A 14,679-nucleotide genomic window follows, 5' to 3' on the forward strand; every position below is an offset into this window, starting at 1 on the left:
AGTCGATTGTGATGTCAAAGCTTTGCGTGAGCTCCAATAATCACCACGCAAGACGGACCAATCCAATTTCTTCGTTTTCGTGTTCTGGTCACGCTCGAGGGTCCACAAACGGCAGTTGACGTCTTCTTTGTGGGTCAATCCGGTCGCCGGATATGATGACTCTGTAAAAAAAGACACACGCACGTGAATTCGTTGCGCGCGTGCCACCAATAGTCCAATCGCAACACTGGACTGCGTGCTGATGTGACGGGGCAATTTGCACGCGACTGGGACTCTATTGTCCAAAAACAGGAACCCTAACGGGTGAATCGGTGCGTCAAATTCGGGCAGAAAATTTTCCAATCAAGTGGTAATTTGGCGTGCTTGTGTTCGTGTTCTGCCGAGCTGAATAAGTCACGATAGCTGTGACGCCCCAGTTGTGATGAGATAATTTACGGTCATGTCTGGAACGGCATTTCAACGGGTGTGACCATGTGTGACTTTCGCAGGAGGGGTCATCGCTGGGCCGGCGAATTCGTACAGCAGAGACCTGCTATTGCTAACTGTACATTTATCAAGCTAATTTGGGTAGACCAATACGCAATACCAGACACTTCAGCCAGTCAAATGAATTTCATCCCAAATATACATAGGTACAGTTCGTATGCTATTGCTGGAATTTTGATCTACTGGATAAGCGAATATATTGATTTTTTAGGAAAGCATTAAACAATGGATGCTTCAAAGCATTTTCCTCCTCAAATCGTCGACTTCAAACAATTCAAGCTTTCAAACCAACTTCGGAGACCCTCCTTATGCTGGGAAGCGTCTGATTCTTCCAAGAAATAGCTGATACAATAAAAAGGCGTTTCTCTTCCAAAAAGGGGCGATTATCACCCTATAGCGTGAGTCGTTGCAGGAGAAGGCATTGGCATCTCGTAACTGAATCAACAAGAAGCAAAACCGATATTATAAATAGGCGCTCGCGTTTCTATGAGAATAAATATGCGAACAAGCAAAATAATTCAGCCTGTGAATTAGCAATCGTCTGATGTAAGAGTCTTTTCATTCCATATGGACTTGCGTCATGATGTAGTTCACTAATCACAAGCCCAAGGTCAACGATGTCATAGTAACGTCGAAGTCGCGTAACATATTTGAGTTCACCACTTAGCAGGTGTTATTTACTGTACGAGTACAATGCTGTGAAAACCGACTAAATTTGCTCCACATGCACCACCTATCAAGTCTAATAAATGTCACCGTCTGATCCTGTCATTTTCCCATCAGGCCCCATTAGGACGGCTGTTACGTGAATGAAATGCTGTGACGTCTGTAAATGAACACTGTCTTGCTGTCAAAGTGCCGGGACGAGGCGCCGGCCGGACGGACTTAGCAGAGTGGAACGTTCCCAGACGCAATGGTCGGGTAAGGCTGTGGTGCTGTGCTGAAAGGCGTGAGTGGTGGTAGAAGTGGACGAGTAAAAAAAATATATTAACTGCAGAATACAGCTCAAGACTACCGTAAACAATTAAAATGAGCTTTAGATGTGGGACCAGAACAGTGAAATTGAGCGGTAAAATTAGAGCTAGTCAGTTACAGCTTACATGTTCACAAGTGAGTTACAAATTCCCAGCGAATATGCGATGCTTTGATGTTCCGAATTTCAGTAGGATGGGACAAACACCTGACGACCGTTTGTCTGGTGATGGAAATGCGTATTGATAAGTTTGAGAATGAAATACTGTTTCAATTTCAATGTCATCGTTGTAGTGTCTCTTTTGTGAAAGAGATTCGTGTACACATATGTAATTATATGGTAACTTGCAGGCGCAGATCCGAGGTTTTCTTCGGCTATAGCCAATGGTATGAGAGCGGCATGTTGTTTGGCTACCACGGGCGGCAAAATGTAGGCTATACGATTGGCGGGCCTTTAATGAAAATTGAAGATCTCTCATCCCTCCTCTGATGTTTGTTTATGTTGATGGGGATGTTAATTGTATTGCGGCACTCCAACACAATGCCCGGCTCTGCAGGTCAACACATCACTTCTTTCGGCTAGGGGCTCTGACCCCTTAAGTCCCTTCCCTGGATCCTCCCCTTGTAACTTGTGTGTTTTATAATCCAAAAGGTGTGGACCTGGGCCACGTCCAAAAGATAGCAAATCTAATGGTCATTCTTCACAGTGAACAATAGAAAACGCGCATATAGAGTGTCAGGAACGCAAAAATAAAATCCCTCTCAGTGACACATTCATCAGATGATCAGCAAGTCAACGAACAAAAAAGGATAAAAGGCCTACTCAGATTAGTTGAGCGGGATTATATGCATCATTTTTTGCAGAGCATAAGCTCTAGGATGCGGTTTGATAGTTCAAAACATTCATACCTATGTGAACTATTATGCAACGGAAATACCTAACGTTTGGTAAACGTTGCCAAATGCATGAACATGAACAATATCTCAGCAAGTACAACTAAAATCACGAAATTACGCTCTACAACTGCTGTATCACAGCATGCTTCAGCCTCCAATGTTTCTAACCGTAATCAGTGGAAGTGTACGTACTTGGAGGCATAAATAAGTAAGGCTTTAATAAATTAAGTACTCATTTTTAAAGTAACAAAGACTAACTAAAGCAGAGAACAGACAAAACTCACCTTTCGCACACTGACGGATGCCTCCATTAGCCGATGTGCTGCAACTTGATCCTGTGTTGATCACAGAAGAAGAATCAATCACTGCACGTGATCGCTCTTCACAATTGCCGTCCAGAGAATGATCACCGAGAGTTCGCCATTCAAATCGCACGTGTCCCAAACTCGCTCGTTTGAAGAAGAAACTTGCTTTTCACAGAATGTTCTTGTCTACAGAAGCAACAAGAGCCTCTGCACGCGCAAGTATTCCTCCACAATTATAAGAGTCCAAGAATTCGCCACAACTCTATCGTTAGAACCAGCAGGGGCGGCCAGTGTCGCCCGTCCGCCTCCCACCGCGCCCCGAGCTCAACTGACGAGCTCCTCTCCCGGCACCTGCCTCTAACTGACGGTCACCTCAATCGTCCGCCGCCTCCTCCGACGACGCTAGCGACGCTCGAGACACGCGGCGGCGGCGGACGCGGCGCGGTAGAGGTAAGTTGTTCCGCGTCGCTGGCGACGACTGCCGAGCCGATGCGCCGCAAAAGCCCGGGTGTGTCCACGACACGGCCAGCTTATCATAAACTGCGGTCTCTGTGTGTGTGTGTCGGCGGTGGAAGCGTGCGGTACCGAACGGCACAGTGACCTCTTGACCTCGGAGGATGTGACGGACATGTTGAAGACGCTGCTGGTGTGATGGGTGATGGATGAGATAAGATAGGTGGATACGGTACTAAGAATGGCGCTGATGAGAGTGATGAATGTTATGGCGGTAGTCGTATGTGATGTGAGATTGCTAATGGGATACGGTTATGCAAAGTTGGTAGTTATGTTACCGTGCAAAGTACAATCAACGATAAGAGTAACATAAATCATCACAATGCAAAAATATGAATAGGATGCAAAGTAAATAAAATGTGATTTAGGTAACAAACTATTTCAAAGGAGCAAAGCGAAGCTCTTTCTTTCCTATTTATCGACAAAGTCCAACACTTTGTCGAACAAAGTCATGTTGTATCCTTAGATTCAGGCCAGCAGCAACAACTCGTCATATGATAGGCATTGAAGCTTCAAAAAGCTGCATCATGAAACTTGCATAACTATCCATATATGAAGAAGGTATAACAACACCAGGCACCGACACCTTTTGATGAGTAGTGTGTGAGTGAAGTGATGACCATCAAAACTCCCAAGCACAATAATTTCTCGGTAATGAGTAGCCGCTCAGCAAGCTAACGACTAAGCTATGGCGACGAGATACCGATGAATTACTTGCGCTGAATAATTGTCGATTTACACGAGCGTCAGCAGCTTCACACACTGTCGTTAATGAAAACTATGATGGGATAAAGTGACAAGAAGTACTTGCACATGCACGACCACGCAAAACACATTTCGGTACTCACCATAGCCGAAGGTGTGTGCTGAGATGAAGACATCACCGGCGCCCACATTTATTCGCTTTGTCCTTTCGCGGTAGATCACTGTTGGGGCAGTGACTGTTCTGCCGGTTCAAATATTTTTAGAGTCACCTATATGTCGTCAGTAGGTTTCACGGTGGCCCCGGCTCCTCCTGTTGGAGTTCCAGAGAGCACTGGCTTCCTCGGCCGCCACTCCGAGAAGGTCGCCTCGCGCCAAGATGCCCTCTTGAGGCTTCTCGTCATCTGAAGCGCTGGTACCGGGTCTCCATGGAGTTGAGAAACAGCTGGATAATGGATATACTGCTCGCTCCACCTTGCCCTACCAGGCCGCCTCGACGGCCCAGGCTGTGGACATTGCGGCCCGGAGCTCGTCTTGCTGGTCTGCCAGCAGGAGGCCTGGTGCTCGTCGCCGACTTCAGGATCTTAAAACATTTGCCACACTGCTGGCACTGGTGCTGCACCTCGTACAGCTCGTAGCAAAGCCTGTGAACGCATGCAAAGTGTAATTAGTAGGTATATGAAAAGAGCCTTTTATATTCAAAATAGATTCATTGTGACGTTTCGTACGTAGATATAAGATATGGTCACCATAGCATAATTTTTCGGAGAATGTGTTTGTTGTAAGCATGTTTTTGGGACATGCTTACCACAAGCACAAGCACCTAAACATGTAGGTGTAAGAAATGTGCAAATAACCCACCAGCTTTTAAAAGGCCTACCTACACATCTAGGATACCTAACTCATCCTCCTCTAGCACACCCTCGACCAAAAAAAAAGAACTAACATCTCCAGTAAATAAACACAACGTCGTAATTTGGAGACCTGGACAATCACAGAGGCTTTGACAGGTTCTGTTTAATCCGATCTCTCATCCGAGACAGCCCCGGCCGCCGTCTGCCACGGGTCGACAGGCACCACAGATTTATCTGGCAATGTCCGTTAGGTGCGACACGCTTGGGCCAATGTTGTACGGTCGCACGGCATGAGGAGATGTTGGACGATAGAACGACACTGCCGGAGATAAGAATGTGCTAAGATGTTGTAAATACATCAGACACTCTTGTGCTGCTAAACGGGACGAGTGACGTTATATCACCTCTGCTGGAGGAATTCCGTGACATCTCTTATAACGTTACGATGCTTAGGTCTGCTGTTGTGCATCGTTCTGCCGCGCAGAACTGACATTACGCCACGTTACAATGCTAAGGTCTGTCGTTAGTTATTTATTTCACAGTACGACGCTCAAGGGATGCCATTGCACGACTGTATGCAAATGCATATCACCAGCTACTATTTACGCAGAATTCAACAAAGTTCCCAAATCTGAGGCATTACAGGCGAAGCTGTAGGAGGCCGAAAAAGTGTGCAATAGTCATTAGAAATCGACATCTCCAGTATGATAAAGATCCGGAGAATCTCACCCACTGTCCTGGTTCAGATGTGGTAAAATCACATCTCCTAAGGAGGCGCGATTTTTCTCTGAGAGAAAGGGGGACTGCGGTTGATTTAGTACAGCAATATCGCACGTCTCGCCATCTCGGCTCACTGATCGAGGCCAAGTGAACATGAGAACCGAGAGATGCACTGCAATGAGCTGAGCTGTCCAAGCTGTGAATTCCCACGCTTATAGTGAAAAGTAAAACCGAGTAGGTAGCTAGGTGTCTCTTGAAGAAACGTTTGACGCGCTATTTGCTCGGGTGGTTTCTAAAAGATGTGATTCATGCCAGTGGAATTGGCATAGTGAGTTCATTGCCGGTCAAAAGGAAAAGCTGTGTTGTATGGATGGATGCTATCGAATGGCGTGATAACTTGACTTTTTGCACACTGTTCTCACGTATATCTTGACATGATAGTCTGAATCTGCCGCAATGCGTTTAGCGGTAGTTTTCGCTTTGAGTTTTTACAGACGAATAATTGTGTTGGCAATGAAAGGATGCCAGAGACTTCAGAAATAAGTAAATTTGGCTTCGTTGCACTTTTCCATGTTACAATCTGCAGGTGATATAAATAGCTGGTAGGCACTATACAAAAGGTTACCAATTCCATATAAATATTCCATAAATATTCCATTCTGCTTTTTACAGCATTCTGTTTTATACAGTTTGCTATACCTAAATGTGGTTTGATATCATTTCAATCCCATGCAAGAATCACATTTCTGGTTCTCCATCCAAAACCTACTAGCTTCCCGTTTACCAACCAGCCATCAAACCCGTATAGCTACGGCAGAGTTCAGTGAGCATTACACCACCGGTAATCGCAGCCCAGTTTCTGGCCACCCACTGCACCTGCCTCCCAATAACAGCCATCAGCACGGAGCTCTGATCACCACCCATGACCCCCTCCCGCCGCGAGCGGTGAATCATCTGTCTCTACCGGAAGTGACGTCATCAGGTGGCCCATTTTTTCACCGGCGGCCGGGCGCCACAGTTTGCCGGGAGCGAGGCGAGCAGTGACGCGTGTGCGACGACCAGCTTTCGCGCGGGTATGAGCGGAAAGTTTTGTCTAATGCAGGGGTCGGCAAATGGTGGGGCATGCCCCCTTTGGGGGTAATGGCGCCCTTCGGCGGGGGGTAATGAGGGCCTCTGAGAAAGCCTCATTTTTTTTTTTAGAATTAATGGCTCCCTTGATGGGACAAGCATCGCAACTGTTGTGCCCAAGGATTCAAAGATTAGTCGAGGTCAAACGCACAAAGCATGAACTGATTAGCTGGCGCATGCCAATTTTCATGTAGCTGCTCACCATGCCGTACAGTCGTGGAAAGTAACTGTCATGTACATTGTACATACTAGCCGGCGCTCGTCTATTGGCGTTTTCACAGTCACTAACGCAAGGGAGAGGAGTCGTCCATTGCACCCTGACCTGAGCATCTCGGTCTCTGAGCTGGAGCTTTGCAGAAAAATTGAGCGTGTTGCCCGTGAAGATAAGCAGCCGCTGCTACCCAATTTAAAGGTCGTTGATCATTGGGTGACCTTCCATAGGTCAATAACAACTGCCGAGTTAATCGGGTCCTGCTGTAACTTCTTGAGGTGAGATTTTGTGGCCTGCCATGATCTCAAGAAAGATCTCACAAATCAACGGTTATTCGGGTTAAGGTCATGCCATTTTCAGGACAGATAAAAATGATCGGCTCGATGGTACAGTTTTTTTTTTCGTGATCCGACCCTTTTAACGTGATCTATTCTCGAAAAATACCCGCTACCCCTACATATACGTATGGGGGTTAACCCGCGCCCCGCTGGGGCTCCTGGATTTCCACGCCCTGCTGGAGATGGAGGTTGAACACCCCCTATTAACTTGGGTCCTGGGTCACTAGCGAAACGCCATAGTCGGCGATCGAAAGAGCGTAAGAAATGATGAAGAAAAAACTATGGTCACCTTTTAGGTCAAATCAAAGGTCAGGTCGCCAGAGGTCATCGAACGTAAAATTTCGCCAATTTTCAGGTCAACCTTTGACAATTTTCGACAAATTGGCCTATAGCTCAGGAAAGGATAGAGCTACAGCGCTGCGGAAAAACGCATTCGATAGCTCTCTTAACGTTTTTTCTGATGCCTGCCCTCAGATTCAACCGAAGATAGTTTAGCCTGCAGGAGACAAAAACTGCCAAAATGTACGTTGCTTGCTGATAGTTTTTATTAAATAACTTTTCACTCAAAACTTGCAAGAGCTCACTTTTATCAGCATCGTGATCCTCCCGTCGAGAAGCATCGAAGGTTTTGTTGCACAATGCACATCAGTCGATCCGTATCGTCAAGCTGAACACATCTACGGCATTTCCATCGCTCTGGGATGCCTTTATCAAAAGTTATTAGCGAATAGCTGTTAGATACCATTCATGACCTGAAATGACCTCAGGGACATACAGTGGGGTTACGGGTGCAATTTTCCGGTTCAGCGGTCATGTTTACTTGTAAATAAGAGTGTCACTGCAGTGTTAGGAATGACACTGGTCCAAAAGAGGCGCCTTTCAATTTTCTACCATTGACTTTGCGCCCTCTCCCATTGATAATGGGAGAGGGCGTGAAATTGACCTGAACTTTGGTCACCGACATCAAATCTCCGAGATACAAATTTTGTACATGTTGTTGCCATCAATTCCTGAAAGTTTGAAAGAGATCTGTCACTCAATGAAGCTAAAGCAGGCGTTGCAGTCTTTACTGAGGTGAGGTCACTTGACGTGATCTGGTGACCTGACCTTGAGTGACTCTGGTCTGAAATATTCACAACACACAACATGTGCAGAAACGATGTATGATAAAATGTTCCAAAATGGTGGCGCTCCGTGCCAACGTTTTTGAGATATTTGCGAGAAACCGCAGGGGAGGGGGCCTGCGGTTTCTCGCAGATATGGTACCCAAAGAGTCACGGAAAAGTGTGGAATTTCAGTAACCTTGGTTGTATCACCAATGGGGTCTGGTAGGTGGGGGTAATGGCCCTGCCTGGCGCCATAAAAGGGGGCACGACCCCGGAGGACCTGCCGACCACTGGTCTAATGGGTGCAAATGTGGAGACAAGTGATGGATTGCTATTGGGGAAAGCCTTCGCTAGAGCTCATGTCGATGGCTAATGGGCTTTCTGCAGAAATTTCTCTGCGAAATGAGTTTACGTAGAAGACAGAAAAGCCCTCGAATAATGTTAGATACCTTAAATTTACACTTTAATACCCAGCTCAGTGACGAATCCATGAATGGAGCTGTAACGACTGTGAAGAAGCCAAAAAAGTCATTAATCACCTTTCTGTTCTACTAGTATATCTCAATGTGTAAGGCGAAATGGCGAACTGCACACCAATGCAAATGCATGTGCTGGATGCCAGCAAGTGGTACATAGTCGAAAATGAGAATTAGCTAGATAATAGACATCTTCTAACTGCAGCTGCCCTATATCATTTACCATGTGCGATATAAATTTACTCGTACACATTATGTATGTCCAGGATGACGCTTCTATGACGGCCGTTGAGGGTAAGGGCCAGCATGTAACTTCCCTTGCAAGGCATTCATGCTTCACCTGACACACTCTTGATGATCAGCGACATGTGACATTGATCGCAACGGTTAAATACACCTCAGAGGTTTTGTCTCCGTGCGATTTCGTTCGTATCTAGTCACGAACCAACCACTTGTTCACGTAGCATGAAATTTAGCCGATATACAAATGGGTCAAATTGACCGCTATAGATGGGTCACGGCGATGTTTTTATCTCAATCGCTGCATTGTCGAGAGATGAAAGTAGGTAATGACCGATTGAATCTGGCGACATACCTATGTGGAAGTATGCCGCTAAATACGTCATAGCGCTCGGGGGAGATCTGTGATTGGATTGGTATAAGATTACTGATGGGAGAGGAAAAAATGATGGAGTGAAGAATGAGGATAAGGGGATGAAGAGGGAAAAATAAGAGATGGAGACCGAGAGGAGAGAGAGAGAGAGGGAGAGAGAGAGAGAGAGAGAGAGAGAGAGAGAGAGAGAGAGAGAGAGAGAGAGAGAGAGAGAGAGAGAGAGAGAGAGAGAGAGAGAGAGAGAGAGAGAGAGAGAGCGAGAGAGAGAAATATATATATATATATATATATATAAGTTAAGGGAGAAGCCTAGACCTGACCTTCCTTGCAATACATTGAAAATAGGATATACCTAACTGGCATCCTTGCTTTAGTATCAAAACCAACTACGAAAATCAAGTTCCCCTTGATCCACCCAAACTGTAGCACTGGATTTGGTTTGTCCAGTCATTCACATATCAGGTCATGCTATGGGCAAGCCCCTGCACTACTGCAGTGAACAGAGCCCATGACCGAGCCTCAAAATTCGGGGACTCGAGTAGCAATCACACGTGCCCTCACGCGTGAATACGAGGCATTTCCGCGGATTTATTTCCCCCACAAGTCCGGCGTCTGTGATGGGTCCCTGCCGCCTCCGGCGCACTGGGTCAGCGGGCGGCGGCGGCGCGCGCCGTTTGCGGTGCGCCGAAATCGCCGCCAACGGGCTGCAATCGTCGCGGCGATCACTGTCCGCGAAACCGCGCCGTATTAGCCGCGGGCGCCGGCGGCGCCGCCGGTTGATAAGGAGGTCAGCGGAGACGAAGTGTGCAACGGATGGCTCACGGTACCTACCCTGGGGAGTGGGGATGGTCGCCCGCGGCCGCCGCCGCGCGCGGGGACCTCGGGTGGCACCGAGCATGTCCCGTTCCATGCCCTGATGGGATCGAACAGGAAATACCGAGCCATTTGAGCTCAGTGCGGTGTTTTGTAGAATTGCCACCTAGCTGAAAATTGACAGCTTAAAGGAAGGGTGCCACCTTCCGAAATTTTTGTTCTATGAATCTATTTTACTTATTTGAATTTTTAGACGTGGTTAGCGCGTCCACAATATACAAAAAACCGAAACATTGCATTTAATACATTGGCCAAAAAAAAAGATCGTTGTTTATATCACCACTACAACTCAAGGTCGTTTGATGTGGCAGCTAGGACGGCTGGCATATCCTGTTGTCATGGCAACATATCATTCTGCCATTTGCATTGATGGCGCAACTGAGACAAAAAGATGAACAAATAAAAAGGAAGAAGATAACATGATTTGAACTAAGTTGTAGGTAACCAAGTAGGTAACTGTTGGCCATATTTGCCAACAGTTAAAGAACATCAAATAAGTCGAGTAAAGGTTTTTCCTTTACAATGCTTAAGAGATCTATGGAACCCTTCACCCTTCATGCAACTTACTAGAAAAACTTCCCAATTAAAATTTTAAAACTTAAGTGTATACCATAAAGAAAAAATATACCCTTTCAAAATGATAAAACATGCTTCAAAAGTATAACTTTTATACATACCTTTGCTGATTTCATGTTTTATAAAATACCCTTAACACGACGAGGAAATAGTGCTGAAGATTTTTGCCTGCCCGAATGCTGGCAGCAAAACTCGCAAATGATAACTTCACGTGCGGATTCAATGCTGACCGTCTCGAGCATAGGTAAGTCATGGATGAGATAATAATGGATTGGTGTCTTCGCAGTTTTTGGCGACATTGAGCTTAGGCCTGCCATCTAGCGGGAGAATTATCGTAAGTTAGGAGCAAGCCGAGTGAACGCCGCTGATTAGCATTGTGACACACGGGAATGTGGTGTAGTAGCGGGCTTGTTGTGCAATTTTTCAAAAGGTTACGTCTATATATGTCAGTAAAAGCGAAGAAATTAATAGAATTATGTGCAGCGTCAGTAATAAGATAAGCAGTTCCATGTTATTTCCTCATTAAATCGTGAAACAGGGGGTTATTGGAGACTTCGCCAGCACGTGTCGTTTTCGCTATTTTTCACATGAGTCTTTACTTGGCCTAAATCAAACAAATTGCCCGATCAAAGAACAAAACGAACGTAAAGTACTATCTACAAGTCTAATGAAAAAGTTGAACGGAATTGCTAACGTCATTGCCGCTCAATATGCCATTCAAGACGCTCTTTGAAAAGGACCCAACCAGTGCTGCGTAGTCGATGAAATTTCAGTGACTTTGGCTCCAACTCCGATTCCGGTATCCAAATATCGACTCCGACTCCTCCGGGCAGAACTGTCGATTCACACAGACTCCGACTCTGACTCTGACTCTGCAGCCCTGGTAAGTCTGTGGATTCGATGACTTTTCGGTGACGTTCGACTCATACTCCGACTATAGCTTTTAAAAATCAACCGACTCCGAGTCGGAACTGAACTGCTGGCTCTGACTACAACTCCGCAGCCCTGGCCTAAGATAGCCGCCTAAAACAACTTTGATGTGTGATCTTCTTCTTACGTACATTGTTAATGTTACCTATTTTAAACAAGGGGTGGAAAAGGGAGACGAAGCCTTCACAAACAAGGATCTCCTGTTGCGGATCAATCAGCTGCTGGAACAGAAAGGCATAAACTAAAACACCACGCATCTCAGTTCCTCGTTTTCTTTACGACTCTGCACCAATGTAAGCACTGATCAATGCAGTGCGAGCATCGATGTGACATTTGTGTACAAAGTTTGAGTGTTATCCGCCCAGCCGTTCTTGAGATATGGAAGCGGCACCCCGTCCCCGCACGTGCGCACGTGCAGTAGCACCCTCATAGTGACACATGGAAATGCATTGGCCACTGGGTGCCTAACTACTAACGAAGTTTTACTGTAATGGGCCCAGCCATTGCGGAGTTACTTTATGTGGAACAATTTCGACACCCCTAAGTTGGCACGTGGCACGTGCCGTAACAATTAACTGAGATGGAAAAAAACGAGCGAAATTCGGAGAAAAAGGAATAAGCCTACCAAATATGTATGGCATATTGTCAAATTGCTGTACCATTGTGAGTAAATGACAATTGAAAAGGTCGTACAAGCCGATGGGACCGGGCGTTTCAATACACACCGTCTTACGCATTTTATTTTCGTTATTACCTAAATGCTGCTTGACATTTTTGGCTTTCAAGCATTTAAGACATTTTTATCGTCTCAAGTCAAGTAAGATTACCTCCAACTCGTGGGAATATGCACTTCAAGCCAACTAACCCACCACACCCACGTGTGTCATAATGCTGAGAGATGGCGTTCACTCGGCTTGCTCCTAACTTACGATAATTCTCTCGCTAGATGGCAGGCCTGATCCCAATGTCGCGGATCCCAATGTTAATTTCCACGAGACACCAATCCAGTGTTATATCATCCATGGGTAAGTGAAGCCGGTTTTTAGGTTCATGTGAGGCTAATCTTGTAAAAACTGCGTTGTGTCCAAAAGGTGGCACCCTTCCTTTAACAGTGCTGAGTTAACTGAGGATTAGAAGAAAAAGGGTCGCGAGACGAGTTACATTGTGAGAATTTCCCAAGATATGGAGATGTCTCATGCAAATAGACCTTCCACCTTTTCTTCGGAGTCAGTACATAGTGGTGCAAAGATGACGAGATGCATTCAACGAGTGAAGATAGGGTATTGTCTGAAATAGCCATGATATTATGAAATAGCACCTACCTATATTCAATAAGTAAATTTATCCTAGTTTTGCTACATCAAAAACTAATGCTTCGCTCATTATCCACCTAGCAGTTAAAAATCTTACCACATCTTGGCAAAGCGACGAATCAGAAGAGGCATCGCGTTGTATGTGACTGGTAACATCTTCATTATCCAATATCCAGACAGTCGTTTGCAATTTATACCTATAAAGAAATACATTCTAACTATATAATAACGCCTTGCTGGCACCAACTCGTCTCCTCTCACCTGCACGTCTGGCGGCGCCGATGGCGCGCTAAAGTGGACCGTGGGCGGTGGGCGGTGCTCTCGTGAAATACCGGCGCCGTTTGGTCACACTCGAGTCCCCGGGCCACGCCGAGCTGCACCGCTAGAGGACGAGCTGCGGTCGTCCGGTGCCGAGAGCTTTCGCAGCCGCCCGCGGCCCTCACTGACCGGAGGATGGAGGTTTCTTCGGCCTGCAGCGGGGGAACGGGTTAGGTGGGCGGGTGGGTGGTGCCTGTTGGTTTGTTTGTTTTGTTGGGTTAGGCCCTTTCGGTCTAATGAGACCATTTCAGAGCCGGGAGGATGATAGGATATAGGGGGAGACATTGGTCTGGGCAGGCACCCTAGTGAGTCGCCGGGGCTGAGCCCGTCCAGAGGACAGGCCACCCAGCCCCAAGGCACTCACTGCACCCGGGTGCCTGTTGGAAGGGTGAGTGGAAGGTGAATGCGGCACCTATCGGAGTTGCGATGTCCCTACCAGAACTTATGATGCTCCATTGTACATTTTTCCCTGTCAATGTTGGAGAATGCCAACGTCCCTGTTTGAGAATGCAGTGGGTACCTATGATTGCACAACTCTGGCTAACTGCTCAGCCCTCGGGAGTCGAGTCAATTTGTGGATATCGGATTATAACAAAGTGTTGGTTTCCAAACGCTAACGGGAAAATGCAGATAGAAAGGCATCGTACGTCTGTCACAAAAAACAACACTGTTTTCTTGTTTGATGTGCGGGTTATATTCAAGCTAACAAAGATGTTCAAACAATAAGAAAACAAATAGGTGCATGATTCTGCAGCTTTCCACAGCTACAAATCAATACTCCAGAAATTGCCCTTCTCATAGCATGTCAAACTAAGACACTAGCGGCCGCAAACGGCGAGGCGTTAGCCGTTAGATTCCCTCTTGTAGCCGTATATAGAGCTACGGCCATCATGGTCTACGATATTTATGTTTTGAGCTTACCTGATAAATGTTAAAGGTTTTATGCAAGGCCCTATATACCGTTTTATGACAACATTTCGCAATTTAAACCCCTAATTAACACCATAATCTTGTTGACGCATCCCACACGTGGCGCGCCGCAATCGTAAACACTTTTCAAGCAGAAGTGATCTTCAGGTTATCAAGAACTTTTAGCTTATCGTGTTATCATAAATCATTTATCACTTTTCAACTGTCAAAATATTATATGTAATGTATTCTTGCATGTTGTCCTAGAATGCCAGTCTACGAATTTGTTTTTTTTTTAATCTTCACTTGTTTTTATACTGAAATACCAACTAACTATGCATGTGTTGATAGGAGATATGGACGTAGGTGGCGCCACGTTAGCTGCGTAACGGTAAGTTCAGCTGGTGGAGCCAGACCTGACCTGCCCTAAGGCCCTAAA

General features: G+C 46.0%; 1 long non-coding RNA gene across 1 annotated transcript; it reads right to left on the reverse strand.

The window, feature by feature from the left end:
* Positions 1-4,069: 4,069 nt before the first annotated feature.
* On the reverse strand, positions 4,070-14,306 carry LOC122365895. Its single transcript, XR_006253811.1, has 3 exons — positions 14,253-14,306; positions 13,275-13,483; positions 4,070-4,519 (listed from the first exon to the last, which is right to left on the reverse strand). It is a non-coding gene; the product is annotated as an uncharacterized LOC122365895 (long non-coding RNA).
* Between the last annotated feature and the right edge of the window lie 373 nt (positions 14,307-14,679).

The sequence above is a fragment of the Amphibalanus amphitrite genome, unplaced genomic scaffold, assembly GCF_019059575.1.
Source record: "Amphibalanus amphitrite isolate SeventyFive unplaced genomic scaffold, NRLGWU_Aamphi_draft 000771F_arrow, whole genome shotgun sequence".
NCBI lineage: Eukaryota > Metazoa > Arthropoda > Thecostraca > Balanomorpha > Balanidae > Amphibalanus > Amphibalanus amphitrite.